Source organism: Leptonychotes weddellii, unplaced genomic scaffold (genome assembly GCF_054177405.1).
Source record: "Leptonychotes weddellii isolate Sample4059 unplaced genomic scaffold, ASM5417740v2 HiC_scaffold_58, whole genome shotgun sequence".
In the NCBI taxonomy this organism is placed as follows: Eukaryota; Metazoa; Chordata; class Mammalia; order Carnivora; family Phocidae; genus Leptonychotes; species Leptonychotes weddellii.
Window position 1 is genome coordinate 6,837 of NW_028026230.1, and position 6,171 is coordinate 13,007.

The window sequence follows — 6,171 nt, forward strand, 5'->3', positions numbered from 1 at the left end:
CATTAGGCTCTTGACCTTAATTATTGTGTTGTTATTATCTGTTTACAAATATTTTCCTAGCTCTAAATTTGTATATAATGGTGGGGTCTATGTCTCTTTTTCTCCTCCTAGATCCCAGAATATGATTGATTGATTAACTGGAATAATGAAAATATTGAATTAAAAATATTTATCTGGCAAGGTTTCCAATGCTCTAAGAACATTCTGGGTTTGATTCGGTAGAATTTCAGTTATACTGGCAAATTCTTTGTATAGAGTCCTCCTCAAAATGCTTTAGATAGGAATTAATATCCTGGATCCTATAAAGCTGGTTGTAAACTTAATTATGCATTGAATGGTATATACTTTAATAATTTCTGGGATGCAATGTAGAATGTTGCCTCATTTTCCCTAGTTTTGATTTTACACTGGAACAACAGAGCTCAATTAATTCATTTATTCCCTAAACCTGGACCGCAAGCCTGTACCCTGGTTGGCCTAAGGGTAGGTTGAGGAGAAGAGCCAGTAAAGGAAAACCTGTCTTGACCTTATGCCCCTTGTAATCCAGTGGGAAAATAGATATTGATCAAATTGTGATGTAAATAATATAAATCGTAGCCTGGATCCAGTGTTACAGAAGTGAATTGCTTCAAGTAAGGAGACACTGATGAATGGGATCCTTCAGCTGATATTCTGAATTTGAGTTGGGGGTTTACCAGGTTAAGAGTGAAAGAAAAAAGCATCTAGGCAAAGGAGATATTATATAATGATGTCCTTTGGTGCTCAGAGTGATGAAGGATGAAGATGTAAGTAAGGCAGGCTGAGGCCATAAGACAGGGGGCAGCTGATGATTGAGGGTTTTATTCTAAGTGTAATAGGAAGCTTGTCCCCTGTTTTAAACAGGATGAATTGCATTATTTAATTCCTGACTGGAAAACCTTACATTTCCCCATTTAGGTCCAGAGCTAAATCTTATTAACTTTAATAGAACTGGACTGCTCTCACAATTCATCCAATAAATTAAGGTACTGTGATTTTAAGTTCCAATTTTATCTCCTGAGTTTTGTCTAAAAATTTGCTCTCTAATTAATTAATAAAGTAATTTCTGCAATTAATTGAAGAATTCTTTCAGAACTCCTAACATCTGCATAAAAAGAAAACTGTTGACAAAATAGGGGTTAGTTTTAGCCTGTCATTTAAACATAGTTCTAACTCTCTGGAATTGAGGGAGGAATGGGGTTACTGAGCTGGCCCTCAGAAATTACAATTTCAAGTCTTTTCTCTAGATAGATCCCAGGGAGAGGTTTCCCACCACCCTACCGTGGTACCTGGCGTTAAAAATCTGAGCACTAAGAAAATCTTTGGATTCAGTAATGCAAGGAGAGAAAACTGTGAAAAACAAAAACAGCTGAAGAAAAACACTCTGATGACAGCCACACAGACAAGAGGGACATAAACAATGTCACTCTCTGCCCCAAAATATCTGAACCATAAAATATCTGGATGAGTTTGTTTCTTCTTTTTATACCACCTAAACCTTCATTGGCGGATGATTCATCTCTGTTAACTAGTTTTTTCTTCTAAGAAATGGAGACGTATTCTTAAAATCCTTTCCAATTTCCAAGTATCTCTAGAAACTAACTGTAATCATGGGCATTTAATTTCATTGTATATTCTTAGCTTCTACTTAAAATCATTCTGTAATATGTTTATAAGAATAGGTCTATCTTAGGCTTGGAAAAGCTTTTGACTTTATTTATTCATTCATTCATTCATCAACAAACATTTCAAAGATACAAAAGAAAGACATTATTCCATGCACTGGGTTTACATCAACGTATGAAACAAACTACCAAAAAAATTCAGTGCCCTCTTGGAACTTACGTTCTAGTTATGGATGGGGGAAGAAGAATGAAAATGAATAATAAATATAAGAAATAAAGATAATTGTAGGTTGGAAGCTGGTAAGTATAATGGGAAAGAAAGAATAGAACAGAAAAAGGGGATTGGAAACTGGAACACTAACTAGTAAATATTAAGGGTCTTAGAGTGGATTAGTGCTAAGCTTATTTACCACCCTTAATGCCATGTAATTTTATTCATAAATCTTGGTTGATAGATTAATTAGGATAATAGCTTCCTTGTATTCAGTGTCTATTGTGTGCTAAATAAGCACTCATTTCAACTATACTATCAGTCACAAATCATATCTTTTGATCAAATGAGAAGTCATCTTCAACAGAATTTGTGCTTGTTATGGGCATATTGACCAAAAGACAAAACAGAATTAGGAGCCATGTCGCTTAGGCCAGAGACTTCACAGAGCTAGTGAGGGTGGGTGGGTGAATATTTGGTTGGTAGGAAGTACTGAGTAAAGTGAGTTAGCAGTGGGTTTGAATTTCAGTCTGAGGAAGACAGTTTTCAATATTTTATTTATCATGCCTCTTCTTTAATATTCTAGAAGTAAAAAGGACTACTTGCCAAGAAAATGTTGACTACCACTACTTTTCTCAAAAACTATTGCCCATCTTATATTTAAATATATTGGCAATTCAGTGTTAAAAATTGACATTCATGGAAAAAATATAGTTCTAAAATAACTTTTATTCTTAAATAAAAAAGGTTTAGGAAGTTTATGTGTTCTGAAGATAGAGAAACCCAGTGGAATTTTAGGTTGTCTTTTCAACTATCCTATGTTAAAAGTGCTATACTTCTTTTATAATTGACATTTTATTCTTTTTTATTATTAGTTTTTTAATAATTTTTTTTATGATTTTATTTCTTTATTTGAGAGAGAGAGCAAGAGAGGGGGAGAGAGCAAGAGCATGAGGGGGGTGGCTGAGGCAGAGGGACAAGCAGACTCCCTGCTGAGCAGGGAGACCCACATGGGACTCCATCCCAGGATCCCCGGATCATGACCTGAGCTGACAGCAGACACTTAACCAACTAACTGAGCCACCCAGGCGCCCCATTTTATTCTTTAATGCATTTATTTGATTTTTCAACTGTTGGTTTCAAACTTCTCAACACTGTATTATCAAAACAGAATTTTCATGCACTTATTTCAGGCTTTATTTTGTTTCCTTCCATATTAGTCTCACTTATTTTTTTATTATTTCATATCTCATTTGGTCAATTATTTGAAGAATTACTACAGTGTTCTTGTCAGTTTATTTTGTCCTGTTAATTGTTTCATATGGGCTTTCACACAAGGAGGAATCTAATATTAATTAAAGAAATGCAGATGATCCCTTTCCCATCATGCATATGCACACTCTGATTTTTTGTATCATTTTGTGCAGGTAAAGATCTCTCTAGTCACTTAGCATCCCAAGGGGTCTGTGCTTGGTCACCAGCATAGAACAACTTAGTTAGTTAATGGAAATACATAATTATCTGGTATTTGAACATTAAATAAGAATTTCTACAATGGGCAGCATGTTACACATTGAAGAGAATGCCTATTTAAGGCATTTCCAATCTTTATTTGAAAAACAAAAGCTTTCGAAGTCAACTGTTATTAATTACTAGATGTCATGGTATATTCTAAATAGGTGGATAAGTTTTTTGGGAGCTGTGTGCAGAGTAGAGAAATTCCACAAGTTTATTCATATGGTATCTGGTGTCCATTAACATATTATTCATAGCATGTATAGTTTCCTAATTAAAGGCTGCATATTTTCTTGCAATTAAAAAGCACAATATGTGATTTTCTCTTTGCAGGGGGGAGCAGAACATAATATTCCAGTTGTCATTTCAAAAATCTCCAAGGAGCAAAGAGGTAAAGTGTTTAGAGAATTACATAGTAACTATTCCTTTGTAAGCCATCCTTACTGAAGAATAGGTCGTATTAAGGAACCATAAATTTGTATGTGATTGACTAGCTCCAAGTTCCCCATGACCAGAGAGTTAAGTGGCCAAGTCTGATTCCTGACTCTATCACTTTATTACTCCAGGGGAGGGTTTCGCTCATAGGAAAGCAAGGATGAAAGATAAGAGAGCATGTGACTGTGTATAAATTAGGGACTACACAGCTTTTAAATTGTTTCATTAAACAAACACACAGACAAATTTAATGATAATAAGTCCCATCAAATAAGGCAATTCCTGATACACATATTTTTTCAGTTCTCATATGCAGTTTAACAGCCTGTCATGAAATTTCATCTAGAGAACACCAAAGATGTAAAGCAACTGTTTCAATGACTGAAATCAGTAAGATAATCTAATGTTCAAAAAGAAACTCAGAGTTGATCCCATAGTTGATGGATTGAATGTCTAGATAAAATTTTTTTCATAGATACCTTAATATTATAAGTACATGAGAAAATTTAGTCATCCATCCAGAAGAGTGACCGGTTTTGGGCAACTGTAAGGTCTGAAATTATAGGATTAAATGGAAATAGGTGTTCCAATGTTTGGGCAGAACCATACAGTTGTTTCTGCATTCCTATTATTTGTGGATCTTTTAAGATGTTATCTGTATAAAACATTTAATGTTTTCCTTGTATCAATTTTGATTTTACTTAATTATAAAACTCTTTCATCTGTATGAAGAAAATAGTTGATGCATAATAATTGCCCTTCTTCCTTCACAGCGGAACTTTCAGGACTGCTTTTTATCGGAGATGCTATTCTACAGGTACACATTTTACCCTTATTTTCTACTTGCAATCAAAACATAAATTCAGTTCACAGCACGCCAAGAGAAACCATAATTTTCTTTTCATTGCAGATAAATGGAATTAATGTGAGAAAATGCAGACATGAAGAAGTGGTGAGTTTTCTTTACTTTTTCTTAATATCATAATTTTCCCCATGTGCAAATAAGGATCTACTGCATTGCTAAACACAGTTCAATTTATTCATTAGGTAGATGTGACATTGGTCCAGTGTGCTAATCAGATTTTCAGATGATCTCTTAATTGGTGTGTGTGTGTGTGTGTTTCATATTAGACACAGGTCTGTGAGTACTACCCAGGATGAAATGTAATTCAAAGAAATACTTTGAGCATTGCTTGTTATGCGTTTTTTCAGTTTTTCTATTAATCTCAGCCAATCAGTGTCCATGAGGTATATCTCTAGGTGAACTACATCTCTAACTCTTTGCAAATGTTTAAAATCTTATAAGCAATAGAATTTGTCTGTAAAATCTTACACAGTAGCAGAGTCAATTGGAAGAGCATATAAAGACTGTGTGTGTGTGTGTGTGTGTGTGTGTGTGAAAGAGAGAGAGAGACAGAGACAGAGACAGAGAGACATTAACAGGAGAGAAAGAGAAAGAGACAAAATTTAGAGAAGTTTAATCTCAAGGCATACTGAATTAGCACTAGGCAGAATGGCCATCAATTTTTGTGTGTGTGTTGTTGTGTCCTGTGGTTTTTATTTATTTATTTATTTTTGGATGTTGGTCAATATGCAGATCTGAAGCCCCAGCCTCAGATATTCTAATTCAGTCAGTGTAGGTGGGCCCAGGAATTCGGATTTTAACAATCAGCCCAAGTGGTTCTATTGTAGGTGGCCTGTAAACAACACTTTGGGAGAAGCTGGAAGGTTGAAGGGCTTCTGTTGGGGACAGACATAAAACATGATACAAAAAGAATAAGACGGTGTTAGGCATTTGGGAAACATTCATCATGGTTGATTAAATAAGATTCATAGAGCCTTCCCTGAATTTCTGTAGCAGCTCACATGGGAAGGGATAGAGGAGAAATTATGTTCAAAAGTTTATGTTCAAGGGTTGTGTTTGAATGCATTGCTCCTCTGTTAAAAGCTATTTAGAGAAAACTATTCTGATGGGTTTGTGTATTTCAAACCTCAAGGACGCACCTCAAGTGTTTTTGAGAAATCACAGTTCCTCAAGCAGTGATGCACGGGAGGGTTCTCAATTGTGCATGCTTGGAATAACTCACCCAGTTTGTATTCATCTCTTATCTTGGTCTCCAAAATCTTACTGGGGCCACTGTATCGCGGTGGTGAACATCCTGTAAAATATGTGTTTTGAGTCTTGAATTTACTACAAATATGTTCAGAAAAAGCAGTGTTTTTGAACGGGTTTGAGACAAATGAGAGAACAGCACAGAGCACTCTGTTCTGCCGATACAGATGCAAATGTTAAATATAGCCATGTAAGCAAAGATATTTTAACTTCAGTCTCCTCTCAAAGATACGAATTGATTTTAAACTCATTAT

The 6,171-nt window shown here is 35.1% G+C and overlaps 1 long non-coding RNA gene across 1 annotated transcript; it reads left to right on the forward strand.

Annotated features, from left to right (window-relative positions):
• The first annotated feature begins 878 nt into the window (after positions 1 to 878).
• On the forward strand, positions 879 to 5,073 carry LOC145719614 (uncharacterized). The gene is made up of 4 exons (XR_014142503.1): positions 879 to 1,004; positions 3,703 to 3,760; positions 4,578 to 4,621; positions 4,715 to 5,073. It is a non-coding gene; the product is annotated as an uncharacterized LOC145719614 (long non-coding RNA).
• The last annotated feature ends 1,098 nt before the right edge of the window (positions 5,074 to 6,171 follow it).